Below are 18,703 nucleotides of genomic sequence, written 5' to 3'. Positions count from 1 at the left end.
AAAAAAATTCTCCAATTACCCTCTGCTTAAACCAGAGCAGAAAACCTCATCAGTGGTGAAAGGTTTCCACATTTTATGCTGCAGTAGAATAAAGCTGTGAAACAACTGAGTTTGAATTGTATCTGCATTAATTAGCATATTTAAATTAGACAATAATGGCACAAAAGAACTGCAGACCTGTCAGAGTGAGCAAAATAGAGCAATAATTGCCGACACTCAAAATTTAGCAAGAACTAAAAAAACCAACCAAACAAAAAAAAAACCCAAAAAACCCAAACAACCATAAATCATAGTAACTGATATTGTCAACAAGAAAAACATAAATGCATCAACTTGCTAACTGTAGTTTTCTGGAGAATTACATATAAATATATAATCTCTTTATATATATAATTTTATGGATTATTTATGTATTTATGCATGTTGTTTATAGATGTGTATAGATGTTATTTACAGATTTAGATCTATTATTTTTAGATACCTATGCTCAAAGTGGGCAGAACTGCACATGTAGCTAACCTTAGAACAAAGCGGATGAAGTACTCAAGGCTGAGTATCCAAATCCAGGATCATGCTGCAAACATTCCCACCCATAAACTGCCTGCTCTCATTAAAAAAACAGATTCAGAAATCCTATGAAAATAAGCTTTCATTTTTTAGCCAGATTGTGGGATATACTGTTAAGCAACAGAATGTGGAACACCTCAGCCCTCTTGCCTTTGTCTGTGACACAAAACAGAGCCCAGAGGTAGAGGACAGCCCGCACTCCCTCGGGCTGGGACTCACTCCTACTCATCATGAGAATATCCTAAACCCCTCCCGCTTCCAGCCACTTATTTCACTTGCCCAATCCATTCCAATGCATTTTTTTTTTTGGTCACCCTGTTTATCACTTGCTTCACAATCCCCGATTCCAACCTATTTTAATCTGCAACAGATGGATGTCATCAAAATCAGCCTCCTTACAACTGTGCTACATGCCAAGATGAAAATATGTCTTTGGGAGCACATCCTTTCCTGGGATCAGGATATGCTCATAAAGACATCAAATTACGTTTTAATATTTAAGTATCTTTGAAAAAAATCATGTCTTGGTAAAAACATTAACAAACAACAAATATCTGAGTGCATGAGGGGTAAATCTGGACACACAGGTTGGAAAAAGCAGCTTTGCCCTCAATAATACACGTTTTACCTTCTTTCTCCCCATTTTTTTCCTGCTTTACTACTACAACAATCATTTACCATAGCAAAACTACAATCATCAGCTTTATACTTTTAAAAGGTTAAGAAAGAATGATGTAACAAATTACCACCTACAACTTTAGGTTCTTAGGGATGAACCAATCATTGCTTGTTTTTCTTTCACACAGAATAACATAAAAAGCTAAAAGTGCTGACATCTCAACTATTGCTGGGACCTCAAATTGTAGCTAAGCCCACACAACTCTATGTCATTTGTTTCTGGCTAACAAGACACAAGCAATGCTTTCCAAGCAGATTCTCATTTCCTTGATTCATAATTTTATTACCTCATAATCAAATTACTGTAGTGTACATCACTTCCAGTCACTTCAAAACACTTTCCATACACCGGAATAATGATCATAATGCAGAACATTAACTTCTTGTCTACATAAAGAGTATTTCAGCAGTCCATATGCTTCATATATAAATTCCCATACAAGTACAAGAGACTGGCCACAAAACATTGAAAATATTCTGCAACATGTTACAAGGATTAGAAGACTTAGAAATTGAGACTACTCAGATCTATTTTCCTTCCCAGTTGGCCAAATCTAATTTTTCAATAGGTTGTCATTAATTTGTCCTTTGTCCCATTCTTTTAATGCTTTTTTAAAGCATTTTTGTCAGCACGACTCTCTCAAACATTTATTCACTTTAGCACACTTCAAATTCAAATGCATTTTGACAAAATCCCCCCAGAAAACAACAGCAGCAGTTTCCTGTAGTCTTACCATGTTAGAGAAGACAATGAATCTGGATCTGTCAGTTTTTCCAATGGATTCCATAATCTCTTGAAATATTTTGTTACACAGCCCCTCACAGTCTTCTGAGCTCCTCACAGCCCCTCAAGGTCCCTCATGGCCTCCAGAACCACTTGCAGCCCCTCACAAATCCCTCAGAGCCCCTCATGTCCCCTCAGAATCCCTCACAGTCCATCATGGCCCTTTAAGAGCCTTCCAAAGTCCCTCCGAGACCCTCATGGCCCTTCAGAGCCCCTCACGACCTCTCACAGTCCCTTTAGAGCCCCTCAGAACCCCTCACAGCACTTTAGAGCCCCTCAAAGTCCATCACAGCCCCTCATGGCCCTTTAGAACCCATTATGGCCCCTCAGAGCCCTTCACAGTCCATCATGGCCCTTTAATAGCCTCCCAAAGTCCCTCCGAGACCCTCATGGCCCTTCAGAGCCCCTCACGACCTCTCACAGTCCCTTTAGAGCCCCTCATGGCCCCTCACAGCCCTTTGGAACCCCTCATGGCCCTTCGGAGCCCCTCATGGACCCTCAGAGAGCCTCAGAACCCCTCACAGTCCATCATGGCTCTTTAGAACCCCTAAAAGTCTCTCAGAGCCCCTCATGGCACTTTAGAACCCCTCATGATCCCTCACAACTCCTCACTGCCCCTCAGAGCACCTCACAGTCCATCATGGCCCTTTAGACCCTCTCAAAGTCCCTCAGAGACCCTCACAATCCCTTAGAGCCCATCACAGTCCCTTTAGAGCCCCTCAGAACCCCTCACAGAGCTTTAGATCCCTCACAGTCTCTCAGAGCCCCTCAGAACTCCTCACTGCCCCTCATAATCCCTGATGGCCCCTTCGAGTCCCTCATGGCCCCTCACAGATCCTCAGAACCCCCCACAGTCCATCATGGCCCTTTAGAGCCTCTCAAAGTTCCTTAGAGACTCTCACAATCCCTTAGAGCCTCTCACAGTCTCTTTAGGGCCTCTCAGAACCCCTTACAGTCCATCACAGCCCCTCATGGCCCCTCAGAATCCCTCACGGACCCTCTGAGCCCCTGACAGCCACTCATAGCCCCTCAGAGATCCTCAGAGCCCCCTGACAGTCCTTTTAAAGCCTCTTAAAGTCTGTCAGAGACCCTCATGGCCCTTCAGAGCCCCTTCACAGTGCTTTATAACCCCTCATGGCCCCTCAAAGCCCCTCACAGCCCTCATGCCCCACAGCCCCTTCACCATCCCTCATAGTGTTTCTCACTGAAACCACCATATCCATCTTTATAGTTTGGTGACCGGTGAAGAAAAGCTGTCAACAAACTGTCATTTGAAGGCACTTCCTTTACAAGAAAGAAGACAAAAACACAGACCCAGAGTCCTGTGCACCATATGGTATTTATCACATCCCCTCTTCCTAAGCACACACCCCTGAGCGGTTTTCTTGAGAGTTTTACACACTTTTACAAGCAGATCATGCTTGAAAGCAAACACTCTGCCACTGAGGAAAGGAAAGGTTTACAGGAGAAGAGCTCACCTTAAGCAGCAGCAACATGTGAGCACGAGAACATGAGTGCCCTGTAATTTGGGAAGCCCCAAAGCCAACACGTTAATGTGCAAAGTCCCAGCTGGCAGCTCTGCCCTCCACCCTCAGCCCAGGCAGCCAGAATTAAGGTTCACGCTGTGTACATGCAGGCCCTAAGGTCAGTCAAATCAATACATTATAAACCTGATATAAGAATATGGTGTGAGGGATTAGAAAATACTGAGATGGTATTTTATAGTATGGATTGAAATCACCACATGTGGATTTAACCAGCTTTTTCTAATGCACTGCTCTCAATACATACACAGTGACAGAGCATCACAAGTCCTCACTAACTACTTTTTGAAAAAGGAATTATGTTTGCAATGCAATTCTAATACACAATATAGATACAAAGGTAAATTTATATTAGATAACATAAGAAATTGTTCCCTGTTAGGGTGGTGAGGCCCTGGCACAGGTTGCCTGGAGAAGCTGTGCCTGCCCCATCCCTGGAAATGTGCAAAGCCAGTTGGACAGGGCTTGGAGCAACCTGGGACAGTGGAAGGTGTCCCTGCCTGTGACAGGAGGTGGAACTAGATGACACTAAAGGTGCATTCCTAAACCTATGACTTTTGGGAATATTTGGTTTTATTGGACATTGTAGATGTCTCCTATCTTTTAACTTTTCTTATGAACTTTTGACTGAGGATAGGTAATTCCAGCTATAAATAAGAATTGTCAGATCACTAGGAACAAATAAACTGCAATGTGAAAAACATCAATATAAGTACACTCACAGCATGGACACAAACATTTCTTTATAACTACCTAGCTGTCAGATATTGCATAAGGAAATACAAGAAATGATCAAGTGACTATATGAATATATGATTGCGGATTCTCCCTTTTTCTTGCTAATTACATTGCTGCAATTTAACCTGAATTTGAAACATATATTTCAGGGAATCTCAGCAAATAAATCATATATAGAAATTAGTATTTTAATCAAATAGACCTTCCCTTCTGGTTCCTCTGTCCCCACTCCAGCTGCCCTTCCTATTGCATTATGTACCACATCACTCACTGCACACAGCCTGTTTCTCAAAGACGTTTTAGAGAGAAGTGCAAAAATAAATCCTGAAATCATATGCTGTACCAAATCCATAAAATATTCAAATTTGCTAGTGAAAACCAGCTTCATGCATAAGCAGGAAAGACTGGGGGAGTAGAAGGCTTCAGTTTTCAAAGGATAGCTTTCATCATAACATTATCCAACAAATATTTGTTTTAAGTTGTTTCTGCAGAAAAACTATTCCTGCAGGCTGGATTTGAGTTTTTCCCCATCCAAGTAAGTTGAATGACCCCAGTCCAAAATCAGAAATATCTCTGTGAGAGAACACAATCCAGCACTATGGGCCTCCGAATATTTCTCATCTACCAAACACAGTTTGTAAATGGAATGCTGGCAAAAAGATAATTCAAAACTCAAGCCTAATGTCCAAATAGGTTAAATTAAGGTGTATTGTTTGTATATTACAATGTGTATCTGAGTGGCAATAACCCTTTCCATCTTACATTTCAAGCATGGGCTTGGGAATGCACTGCTTTGATTTTATGGAGAAAAATTTACTCAGCTGTAACTTGTGAAGGTATTGCCCCTGAACAGGACATGAGAAAAACCTGCTTTACATAAATAAAAAAACCTCAAAACTCAAATTGTTGTTGGTTAAAAAACCTTCGATGTTCAAGTGAATCCTATGCTATCATTGCAGGTAAAGCCAGTGTTAAGCCACAATTAATCAATATGGCAGGGGTAGGTGACAGTGTTAATGCCATTTAAAAACTCCAGAGTTGTGAGGCACTGTTTGTACAACAGCTGTTTCTATAATTAGCAAAATGCTGATAGCTTGTGAACTCTTCCTCATTAAGAAGCTCCTAACTGATTGCTGGCTCATCATGTTAGTATATCCAGGGAATGCCTGGAGTTGAGAATTCAGCTCATGGCAGAAGGAAAGTTGCACCTTCTAAACTCAAATTTTCATGGTTTCTTGATGCTATTCAGTACTTAAATATGCAAATGGAAAAATAACAGGTATGCGAGCAGATATTTTTCTTTTTTTTATTCCCTCCTTTCTAATGTGCCAGTTTAAGCTCTCATCCTTGAGACAACCACTAAATTTTCTCCCAGTTGGCTTGGCTATTCTCTGATTTCAGGAACCATCTGTTCCAACCAGCCATCATTTAATTGGGTGCAACTCTAAAAGTGGCACAGACCAGGTGTTACTGTTACCCAACTCACTCCTCACATACGGATTTTTGCCCATTAAGGAATCTTCCTCCATACCAGCACTCAGATGCAAAAGATGGTAATTCAAATAAAACGCTTTTCCTTATGGAATACTTTCTGTAAAATTTGCCAGCAAGTTTATCAGTGGCTCACATTTTATCTACCGTACACTGATTGTTTTTTTATTCAGCTGAAAGTGCTGCTGATCTCCAAAGGGCATCACACTAGAATATGGAGCAGTGACTGCAAAGAGGCAAAGGGTTTCTTATATGTTTAGCTTTTAATTAGACCCCCAGAGCAGAGTCTGAGCCTGCAGTTCTGATATACATACCATAATGAGAGCTAAATATTCCACTTGCAACGGCACAGGCTCAGTAATCTAACACTGATAAATTACTTAAATGAGATAATAACAGCTATAATGGACACATATTTTCCCAGCCCTTAATGAAATAACATTAATCTTCTGAAAGAAAAGAAATACAACAGTGCTTTGCTTTCAAAGCCACTTCCTTTGCCCATAAAAATGTATGTTTTCATTCAATTCATTTACTGGGAGCGATGAAGGAAGACAGATTAAATCACAGATCCTAAAGAAATTTCAGTGTCTAAATTCCTGGATAAACAATGGGCCAGATTTTCTTATTTCAATATGAAAACTAGAATTTTTATCACTCTGCTTTTGCCATTCAACCATGTACAGGCATTTCAGATCAGATTCATCCTGCTGTGTACCTTTGTTTGTATGCAATTTTTTCATGAATAGTTGAACTGAAAATCCCACAATTGTAAAATAATAGCTTTCACTGAACAAACATCATGTTCTCATAATCTAGAGCAAGTTCTTATCCAGGAAAAAGACACAACTGGCCTTACAAGAAACTAATATTTGTTAAGAAGAATCCCAGGATTTGTGAGATGTGAAGAGGAAGATCAGATTTCAGAGGTAAGAGATCTCTAACAAATTAAATATTCTCTGCCAAGATGGAGCTAATAGCATCTAGTAATTAATTATTTTAAAATGTCAAAGGTCTGTCTCTCTAGGTTGATATTGATGGTTATAAATCAGAAAAATAAAAATATTCTTTAAAGCACATATTATGAACCTGAATAATTTAAGGTGCTTGGACTACTTAGGCAAATTAATCGTAGAACATCATGAAGGATATGGAAAAGCTGGCACGGTTGCCACTTCTTCTGGCACTGAGCTAGAGCTGTGGCTGGAGATGCCCTCACCACGCTGTTACAGACATTGTGGATGTGACCCCACACTTTGCCATGAAGATTGTGGATATTTTCAGCAAAAATATTTTGTAATAACAAGTGGGTGAAAGAGGTACAAGAAGAAAGAACGCTTTTGTGCTATACACTACAAATGATCCAGGATTCAAACAATCCTTGATTTCAAATCAAAATATTTTTAAACACAAAAAATTATTCTCTGACCCAGAAACCTGGGATGGCATTGACCAGATTCCTTCCAGTATGGGCTGCATTCCTCAGAATGAATATTGTCTCTGCTAAGGGATGTGTGGGAGCCCAAATCACGCATTGCCAGAGCAGGTGGGAAGGGTAATGCTGTTTGCATTTATTATACATCTTGGTAAAAGCTTTCTTGTGTCAGACAAAGAGGCTGCAACCCAAAGGAGACACTGCATGCAGCAAGATTCAAGATTTAGTGTGTCCTCAAGAAATTGCTTTAATTGGTATGACTGGAGATGGAAAGAACTATGGCAAAAAAAGAAGCTGAGAAAATAAACTAGGTTAAGTGATTTATGATTTATGCACATTATAAATAAAAAATGTATTACAAATCCAAGATATATATATTCATCAACTTCCGGTGGTTTCAAGATTTGCATAAAACAGTTCTGTGGCAGTTTCATATCTTTTTATGAGACTGTTCTCAGAAAGCTGCATTTGAAATTTAAGAAAATTTTTATTGCTGCTACACAATCCCAACAAACATATTTTTGAGCAACATAAGGAGGAGGAGGAAACTGCCCAGGTAACCTGGGCTGAACACCAGTTCCTGCTCCAAGATTGCTCCAAACAGACACAACTGAACAATTGGTAATGCTGATAGACACTTCTAATTTTTAGTAGTGGAAAAGCCAGGCTTCAGCTATTCCATCTCTTGTTACTGATAGGAAAATTCTTAATTATTCAGAGGGAATTACTTTAATTTTAGGCTGCTTGTTAAATTTTGACACCTTTGACTCTTGCCAACTCTGTGAAATTCCAGAGCTTGCAGGATACCATCCAGCCACTCATTTCTCTCTGCTGGAATGCACAAATGCCTGATCAGTTTGGCTTTGTTTTTAACCAGAAAAGAATAAAGGTATATTTTGGAAAACCACTTTAAACTATGCTTAATTTTTACCACATCTTTAAGTCTAATTGATCTCAAACTAAATAGATTTAAGTTATTTGCTAAAGGGAGGGTTTAAATACGCACTTAACCTTGTTTCTGAATTTGGTCCAACATTGGCAAATACAGTAGCAACAGAAGAGGAAGAGAAAACTAATGTAAAATCACCCCTTCCTCAAGCCAAGAAGCAAATGCCTTCTATAAACCTTTTATGATCCTTAGCTGCCTCAGACTTCTGTAGGAGTCCTCCCACTCCGTTCATTAACTTGCCATACTGGCCTGGCTGCTGATTGTACTGTGTCAATGAAGGATTTGTGAGGCAAAACTGCATAGCTTTCTATGGAAAAGAATGGAATAAAATCTTTTCCCCAGCTGCATGTCCCTTCCAAAGGCAGTACTCAAAATGACAGATGTTATTTTAATCCATGCTGATTTTACAGTAAAAGGAACATCAGTTAGCAGGGTTCTAACAAGGGACAGTGCATCAGTACTAGCGGAACTTGAGGCATGTGTAATCCCTGTCCTTCCCCTGGGCTATTCATCTTCTCCAAAACAAACTTTTTGCTATAAATCCCAGCTTGGAAACCATGTGTGGGTGTCTGAATTATCATCGGCATGAGTCTAAAAAACAGACTCTCAAATGTACCTGGGAAACATAATCTTTGCATTTAAAAAAGAAGAAAGAGAAAAAAAAATCAGAAACCATTCTGAAAAACAACAAACCAAGCACATCACAGGATTTGGGCTTTGAGAATCAAAGATTTTCTAGTTTGATTAATCCTAAAAGCTAGAAATCTCTTAATTACTCTAAAAAGCAGAAATACATAATCCTTTTGTTTAATGGGAACATTTCTTGTGCTGAAATTTGAGACAAAGAATCATTTAGTCATATCCTGAAATGGTAAGGATTTGGGATATCTTCAGAAGATCCCCAGGATTAGTCTTGGTTCTCCTAGTTGACACACGCATTTACTCAAGTCTCTTAAATACTTTATATGAAACCAAGATCTCCTCTAGGGGAACTGAATAATATTAAAGGAAGGAAAAATATCTAGGAGCCTCTGGATACCATATATTGAGATGTTGAGGTGCTGGTAACAACTGTAGAACTTGGCAGGCATCTAAATGATTTCCATGGCAAGTTTCCATTACTGATGACAGAGGTAATAATGCTAGAACACCTCTAGAAAGAATTAGGATGCCACTCCAAACCTTATCTAGTGGGATAATAACCAGGCTTAACAAAAATCCAAGCTGTAAGTGAAGTTTATGACAGACTGTTGACAGATAATCCTATTACTCTCAATTTTTCATTCCCTATGGCCAAAGTGACATTTCCTAATAAAGAAATGTGTGAATACCATCTGTGCTAAAGGGTCAAACTGCTCTACCCACCCAACCACCATTAACCGATCGCCCATCGATTCAAATGTACTGGTTCCATAAAACAGAAAAAATCATTTCATGCTGCTTTGAGATGGGCTAAAATAGCTGTAAATAAATGGTGTTACCACAGTTGCTAATTCAGTGAGACTCATCGCACAGATCTTACTTGTACAGAGAGGTAAAAGGAACACTCAAGCAGTAAATGAAGAACCTTGTAATCCTAGGCCTAGACCTTAAACAACTCAGCTCTTGCCAGAGAGTTGTTTCACCTAACTTCACCTGCAGAAAAGCAACAATGATGTTAAAATCCACCTTGCCAAATCCACTGCCTTGAGCAGGGAGGAGAAGCTCCTATGAATGCTGCAGTAGGAAAATCCTGTGCTGCAACTCAGAGAGCAGTCTGTCCCAGGCAATCTGGAATACCTGGTTCTGAAGCAGGAGATTGCATTCAATTCTTAGGTTAGACAAGATTAGATTAGCAAAGCAATTTTGCCATCTGAGTTGGCTGAATATCAGCTGAATTGTTCTGAACCTTGTATCTGCTACAGCAGATACGAGCCATCGTATTCAGCTTGATGTGGCAACTCTTTTTAATGAGCCAAGACAGAGAGCATGGCTACAGTTACATAAAAGCAGAGGAAATCTATAATAGCTAACAGGGTACTGTGCTGGATACCATATTCCTGTTCAGGGGAAAAAAATAGATACACAATTTCTCCCTGCAGAACAAAGCTTTACTGACATTTCTAATATAGAGACACCTCTTCTTCTTCCAACTTTTTTTGTACCGATTCATAAGGATGATAAGAGACTGCAAACATTCTGAGGGAAATACAGGAACTTTCTTTTGTAATCCCCCAAGCACTGTAAACCTGAATCAAGACAGACATTTCTAAAGAAACTTGGCCAGTCCCTTGGCCAGTCCCCAAGACAGACATTCTAAAGAAACTTGGCCAGGGTCACATAAAGCCAAGATCTTATGATTGAACACATCAAAGACATTATCAAAGTGCCTGATCTCTGCCTGCTCTGAAAAGCTGGGTAGGCTGAATGAAAAGTATCCAGAAAAATAAAAAGGAAAAGAAGCCTCAAAGATCACATGCTGCTCACTCCTGCCTCCTTTGAGGGCTGACCTTATGCCGAAGGGCAGCTCAGAGGCTGGACGTGCCGGGAGAGCTGTTTCAGTTCGCTTATTTGTGTCACAGGGGCTTCCATACCTTTGCTAAAAGCTTCAGGGAGATCCTCTCATGCCCACTGAAACCACCCTCGGCAGTGGAGGCAGGCTCATCCTCCCCAACAGCCCAAGAAATCCCACTGGCACTCCACCTGACTGCATGTTTCCCATCACAAACACTGGAGATTATTTGTTAATTCAACCAAAAACTGCTTGGTAGGAGAAAAAAAAACCTGTCTGTATCCTCTGTATCCTAAGAAGTAGGTTACTTTCATGTTTTAGCCTGAAGAAAGTTTTATTTCAGAGGGTTTGGAACTAGATGATTTTTAAGGTTCCTTCCAATCACCATTTTGTGATTCTCTGAAGAATGGGTCCAGCTGTGTTGTCAGTGAAATACAACATAAAACTGTTCAGAAAAATCCAGCCAAAAAAATGTGCTACCAGAAATCCAACACATCATCAAAAGTGTTTTCTGGGACATGCAAAACTCCTTGTGAGCTGCTGCTGGGAGTGCCTTGGGTCTCCTCTTCCCCTACAAACACTGGAACTCAGCTCTCCTGTTCTTCTGTGCTGCACTGCAGTAACTGAGGCATGTGCAAAGCACCAGGTCAGACAGACCAATTCTAGTATACATCAGCTGCAGAGAACATGAGATTTGGATACACTGACACTGAAGGTTTACTGATCTTCCTATGCTGCCAGAAGTTTTGACACAATATACTTCCATTGCCAATTTGGAAAGAAATAACCCCTTAATGAATTTCTCAAACAGAATGAGAAATAAAGGGAAAAAGAGAGAAGAGACACCTCATTTGCCATCGATACTGCAAGCATTCACATCTTAACGATTTTCTTCTGGTTTGCTGCACAAATGCTGACATTAGTGCCATAAGTGTGACCCCTTGCCTGTGCCTGGTCCCACTCACTGTAACCCTCATCTACATGAGGATCTGTGTGGCACTGTCTCGATTGCACACAGAAAACAATATGCAGTGGGCAGGCAGCAGCTCAAAAGTAAACTACTGACTACAAGTTTGGAAAAATATCAATACAGGATCATTTCTAGCAGTTGTGCAAACCATGATAACTGGATAACATCCATTCATTGCAGGGCTTGTTTCACCCACAGGGTTCTCTCTTCACATACCTCAACCTCCTGGTAGCTGACAATGCTTTGAAGCCACTGCACAGCTCAGCGACAGCTGCTTTTTAATCACAGTCAGGGCAGCAAAGCAAAGCTTCTGCATGGACAAGTTTAGCAGACCCCTCAGTACTGCAAGCTATCCAGTAAGGTTGTGAGCAAAGCCATCCTTCGCAAATGCAACATGCACAACCCTGATCTGAATTTTTCCCTGTGATTCCTGTTTTCTTCAGCCAAACTTACCAGGGCTTCAGGCTCTTTGCTTTCTTCACTGTTGTATCCATAATAATCGGGAGTTCTATCCAAGTCCTGTATGTTCCCCTGTGTCCTTAAGCCCTTCTCTGAATGACAAGCCTGGCAAATGGGTGCATTGCCCATATCAGTTCTTCTGCTCCCTCGGAGCAGGGGGACGGCTCTGGCCCCGCAGCGGGTGCCCGGCACTCCCGGAGGACGGGGGACCGGCCGGGAGGGGGGTCCCGCCTGTGCTCCGCTCCTCGGCCACTGCTCCCGGGCCCCCCGAGCCGAGCCGAGTCCCGCAGAACCCGAAACCCCAGCAACTGCGGGCAGCGCTCGGTGACCATTTCCAATTCAGGCGCTGCCCGGCTATTTTTACACCTACCAGGCCAGCTATGCATGTCAATGGCGTGGGGTGGGCCGGGGGACGGCTCTCCAGCACGGAGCCGGACGGCCCAGCTCGCAGAGTTAAAGTCCCGCTGGGTGGAATGCCCTGCATACACGGGTTATTGAGTTACCCAGCTGCGTGCCTTTCAATGATTTGATTTTTTCCCTGCCCTGCTTGGTCTCACTGTGCTTACATAAAGCACTGAATTTCAGAATGTCACCAATGCCGTCTGAGTTTCCAACTCAAGAATATGATTTATTCAAATCTATTATTCAACATCTACTTGATATTTACCAACCAAGACAAAGTGGATGAGCACAGATCTCATGACCATTTGATTTCAGTGATTCACACAGTATTTCATGTTGATGTAGCCAATAACTGTGATGAGCTTGCTTTGGATTGATATGTCCCCTGGGTATGATTTCAATTGAGCTCAAATGTATCCAAAAAGGACAATATCTGTTGTTAGATCACTTTTGCTCTCATCTATGCCATGTTTGGGATTTTTATTGTCAATTTGGTTTAAGGTTGGTGTTAATCTTTTAGAATAGTTATGATTAAAAACCAAGGAAAAATCCCAAACAAACAAACAAAACACCCCAAAGGAAAATAAGAACAATCCCACTTATTACTTATCATGCTTGCACCCATTAGGCTAAAAACAATGCTCAGAATTGCATGTTGGAATCTACCTCTTATCCAGAAGATGCTCAGAGCAGAATTAAAAAACACTGACACCAAAACCCAAACAAAACAAAAAGGAAAAGATAGTTGAGAATTAATTGGCAGTTTTCAAACATGACCAGCTGGGGATAGCAGAGGCAGAAGGGACAAAGTGTCTGCAGACACCAATGCCCTGTAAAATATACCACCCTGCACATCCAAGCCCAGCAGAGTTGGGCATCTATTTGAAAACTTAAGCCCCAAATTCCTCAGAAACAGAGAGATCCTCAAAGAATTGCAACAACCAGCCAATTCTTTTCCCTTTGAGTTTCAATTAGTAGCCAGTATGGCAGCTCACGTCAGCCGGCAGCTGTCCATGGCAGCCAATTGATTCCCACCCAGTTCCCCCCCACAGCAGCACCAGTTATGATCCAAGAGACCCAGCTGCCCCCAGCCCCCCACTATTGATGGGGTTCTCTTTTTTGCTAATTATCCTGAGGAGATTTTAAGGGGCTCTGTAATTGTTACTTGCTGATGAATACTCCAGGATGGATCACCTCAGGTGCAGTGATGGATACATGCTGGATAGAATAGTTGGATAGATGGATACACTTGCACAGAATAGTTAAATTGTTGCTTTTGCCCTTTTGACATGTTTGCCAGCACTTGGCAACTATTCCAGAATGTTTGTGCAAGGCTCACTTGCCCATAATTAGCTGGTAACGAGTCCCTTCAGCTCTTCCAAAGCATTACCCCGTGACAATAAAAAGGCATGTACATACTACCAGAACTTCTTAATTTAGTTATCAAAATAAAAGGATGGAAGAAGGAGTCCCACCTAATGCTTGACTGGAGTTCATCTAACCTTGGTTAGATGACTTGAAAGTTCATCTAACCAAGGTTCCAAAATAAACTGGAACTACAAATCTCTGGATAGAGCAAACTATTTAATATGCAAATAACTTACTGGAAAACATAAGGCACCACTCCAGGGGAAAGGGTGGAAAACTTGAGTAAGAGGCATTCCTGGGAAATGCTGCCTGTGGAAAGCAACAATCTGTGAAGCCATCAGAGGGAGAACAGTGGAGAAGCTTCCTGCCAGAGCCTTTCAACAATATTACTATTGTTTGTCCAAGTGCCCCAAGACTGTAGGGCAAATTGCTCAGAAAACGAACATGTTCATGTCCTGCCAGACCCAGGGCATGGTATCCTAACAAAGTGCATATTGGAGGGAAGCCTGTGTGGGGGAACATAGTGCTGTATCTCTGCATTTCCATGCTCCTTGCTGTCTTGGTAGGGCTGCAAACCCACCCCAGGCAGCAGCAGTGAGGAAACCAAACCCAGAGGCACAGTTGGCAGGCACAGAGCTCACGCCAAAGCACCTCAGCCCTCCTCAGCAGCCCAAGAGACCTTTACACAGCACTAACTCCAAACCTCGATTACTCCCTGACCTAGGAAACCTTCAGAAATTGAATTTAAAGTGTCTGTAAGAAAGAGAGCAGAGTATCCCATGTATTGAAGAACTGGTGCTGAGGCAGGGTCCCTCTTTTCCCCCCAAATGGGGAAAACATTCTGCTCTGAGTGTTTCTAAACCTGCAGCATTTATGATTGTCAGCCTTAGGGCAATACAAACCACTAAAGCCTTCAGCAAACTTTTGGGAATTGCGACTTTCCCAAAGATTCTCATAGTAAATGTTGCAATGGCTAGATATTCTCAGTTTGTTACTACTGGCCATCAAAAAAAGCAGTGTGCTACAAACCCACTGCTTTGCAGTGACTTGCAAAATCCCAGCCAAGACCTCAAAGACCAACAAGTGAGAAGCAGTGAAATCCAAGCTGCAAGCTCATCTCCAGAAGGAGACTTCATTTGATGGGATACCATTCCACAGCCCAGGAATGGCACAGCTTGAGTATTGTAAGATAAAACAGGACTAAGGACAGAAGGACAGTCACACACACCCAGGTAGGCAGCAACAGAAGCAAAACTGCTCTGCTGCCAGGATAAATGTTTATCATTTTTTTACCAGTAAAAGGGAAAAAAACCCCAGCAAAAATGTAGAGAGAAGAGTTCCACGTACCAAGGCAAAAAACAACTGTTAGCAACATAAATCCCCACTTATATTATTGTTAAATCTCTCCCCAGAAAGCCATTCCCCATGACACTTGTATGGTTAAATATAGTAATTAAAAAAAAAAAAAAAGAGAGAAAAGAGACTGCACTGGGACTGATATACTTCTAGATCTCCTGAACTTTGAAATGATTTGAAGTCTTTCTCTCCTGGGGATTTTTCTATGGGAAGGTCAAGTACAACACAGCTCACTTGCTTCCAGCAATTATTTTGGGTCAGATCTTGAGCTCATGTAGACAAACTCTGATGAGTCATGACTTGATATCATTTATGTCCACCTTTATGCTTTACAACAATGTCACTGATGAGATCACTATTTCCCAAAAACTCAGCCTTTTCTTCCTCTGGTTACAGGGACCACAATAAGCAATTCCCAAAGCCTAAGCAGCCTTTACAAAGGGGCCATTGTCTGCTCCAGAGAACCTAGCAAAAAAAAAATCCTCTTTGGCTTAAATATTTTGAGTCCAATCAATTGCAAAAATCTATTTTGTGCCATTTATAGAAGATTTGCTCTGTTTTTGATGGTGAATCATTTGACACATTAAGCCTAATGATCCTCTCTGGACAGCTCTTAATCCAAGTGGCACCATATATATTTTAGCCACTATGAAAAAAAGGAATAAGATAACCTGAGGTTTAATCTCTGCAGCTACAGATCCTGTTGGCACTGGATCCTACAGATCCTGAAAAAATTCTTTCATGGATAGGAAAGTATGAAATAAATACAAAAAGGCACCTGAGCCTCCAGCATTCCACAGATAAAACACATCCTTACTTTACAGATACAAGAGCTTTTGGATGACAGGTGTGGCACAAGAAGGCAAAAACAACCCCAGATTTCATAGAGATGCCCTCACAGGCTCAGGAGTTTATGCATCACCTATTTTTCTCACAAAAATTGCAGCTGATATTTATTTTCTTTCTCAGGCTTGGTTCCACCTCATGGGCAATGAAAGGCACACGTTAACACGAAACACTGAGTAACACAAGGGAAATCTTACAGCCATTGTTGACTAATCACTAAAAATCAATGCACAGAGAAATATTCAACATTAGCCTGAGGGTAAAGGGTTAAGATGCAGCTCTGGCCCACCCATGCCAACATAGCTATAAAGTAAATTATCACTTCTCATGCCCAAAATAGCTTTTTTGCTCATTTCAACAGAACTAAGGCATTCTTTGAATATTTCATGGTTGTTATATCCTCCCGTGGCACTAAGCTCTAATTGGTGCCTATTTGTATCAGTCTAAATCTAAACCAAACCTCTGGTCCTTTATTAGCTCCAATTTTTCTTCCTTAACACAGACCAGATACTAATTCTGCCTTAACCCATCTTGTAGGATATTGCAAAGCTACCACATTCTACATTTGGAATATCAAGTAAAGCCTCAATTCTCCAAGAAAATAACCTGGTTTTCTCTTCTGAATACATCAGCAGGAGCTCACTGCTGATTCTGAAAAACCCAAGTCTCCTAAGCTCTTGTTGCTGAAATGCAGAGGCTTCTCAAGTTGTCACTTCTGTTGGATTTCCTATGAGTTTGACACAACTTTCAAAACTAAATATTGCCTATTTTAATATAAAATCAGTTTGTGGGGGGACCACATATTTCATATATAACATATAAAAGACAGTTTGCCTCATATACATAGGAATATAATGTATAAAGTTTGCCATGTGTTGCATCTTTTCCTTTACTGTAGCTTAACAGAATCAATTAATTCAATGAAGAATGAAATAACAATGTTAAATATGTAATTTTTCCTTTGCTAAAGAGCACATTCTCAGGAATTCTCAAAGAATTATGTACTTTTGATTAGTATTGTGCCCCGACTTTAGCTTTTCCTCAACCATTGTACTAATGGCTGCTGTCATGGTGCATCATTGATGGTAAATGATACAAAGTGGTTCATCACAGGTTCTTAAGTGAAAAGCCAGAGTTCATTTACTTGGTTTCTATTTTATTTTGCACCGTGTGCCTGTCTGTTATCTTGGGGCCCATTCAACACATCTGTTAGAAATGAGAGTTACTATAATTCACATTAGAAAATCATCATATCTTGAATATTTGCTTTAATGACTTGCTCTTGATGGTTAAACTAGAAACATAAAGAGAATATTTGTGCCACTGAAAATAAACTAAACCTAATGCCCCAATTCCCATACCAATCTGAGTTAATGCACACTGATGTAGGTACAGGTGCACATACACTGAATATACCTGTACTAATGCTTAAAACAACCTGGCCATGCCCAGTACACCCACATTTAGTTGAAGTGCAGCCATAAAACTGCAATTTTTCTATTCTTCAATATTATATCCATGTTTTATGTGCTCAGCTAATGGCACTGACAGCTACTTGGGAAAACAAAACAGAATGCAGCATTACTGACTCCGAGTCTCTGCCTTTAACAAGGCTCGGGTGCAGATGAACACACATCCACTTTGGAGCAAGCTCCAAAGACTTCATCTGCCCAATTTTTGAAGAAAGAATGAGTCATGAAAGGAAGAAATTATCTGCTCTATTCGTCACATGTCAACAAACAGTACTTGAAAGCTTGGGTTTGTATCACTCCTGTCTAATACTTTGCCTCTCCCCGCACTGACAGAGTTGCAGTAGATGATAAATAAAAGATTCCAATCTTCCAAAAGCAATTCCCTCTGATCAAAAGGGTTCTAACAGAGTACAATCAAGAATTTTTGTTTCTGTAAGCAAGCAATTTGTGCCTTATAGTGACATACATCATCCAAATGAGGGCCAGAATAGTGTGAAAAACAAATAAGTCTGCTGAGTAAGTGACTGAACTTCATTATCGCAGCCACACACACAGTTCTAAATAGACAATTTGAGATCTTGTGACTGAAAACACACCTTCACATCAGTCATCAGCTACTTAAGGCCTGCCACCCTGGGAAAAAACCAAATCACCTCCATAAAGCTGATAGAAGCACCAAAGGTCATCAGGAAGAGCACATAGTCTGTAAACAAATCTGCATCAAATTCTGCTGTAGTTCTGAATAACAAATAAATTAGGAATTGGGAGATTATGACCAACTGACAAAGCAAGTGCTTGGGCACTGTAGTCTCTCAGGGTTGTTAAAACCAGCAATGCCTAAAAATTAGAGAGAGCCAAGAAAGGCACAATGACAAAACTGAGCCATTTATCTGCAGAGAAATCCTAAGAATGCTGTAAAACTTTCTCCAGCTGCCATTTCTAACTCATTACATTGTGAGATGCCCAATAATGGTGCACATCCTGCACCATTGGCTGCTAAACATGAGCAAAGTAACCAAGGTTTTAATAACTTCACATTCTTATGAGAAATAAACACATAAGAAAGAGATAATCAAATAAACATTAGCTTTTTAGATAAAATATTGGAAAATTCAGGGAAGCATGGAACAGAACAACACCTTTCACAAAAAAA

The 18,703-nt window shown here is 40.8% G+C and overlaps 1 protein-coding gene across 38 annotated transcripts in view; it reads right to left on the bottom strand.

The window, feature by feature from the left end:
• ANK2 (ankyrin 2) overlaps positions 1-18,703 on the bottom strand; it is a 277,485-nt gene that overhangs the window by 117,568 nt on the left and 141,214 nt on the right. The gene's annotated exons all lie outside the window — the stretch shown is intronic.

Source organism: Agelaius tricolor, unplaced genomic scaffold, assembly GCF_023055355.1.
Source record: "Agelaius tricolor isolate 1412-34295 unplaced genomic scaffold, bAgeTri1.0.p SCAF_8, whole genome shotgun sequence".
Taxonomy (NCBI): Eukaryota; Metazoa; Chordata; class Aves; order Passeriformes; family Icteridae; genus Agelaius; species Agelaius tricolor.
Note: the sequence above shows the minus strand (reverse complement) of the source record. Positions and strands in the feature narration are given on the sequence as shown.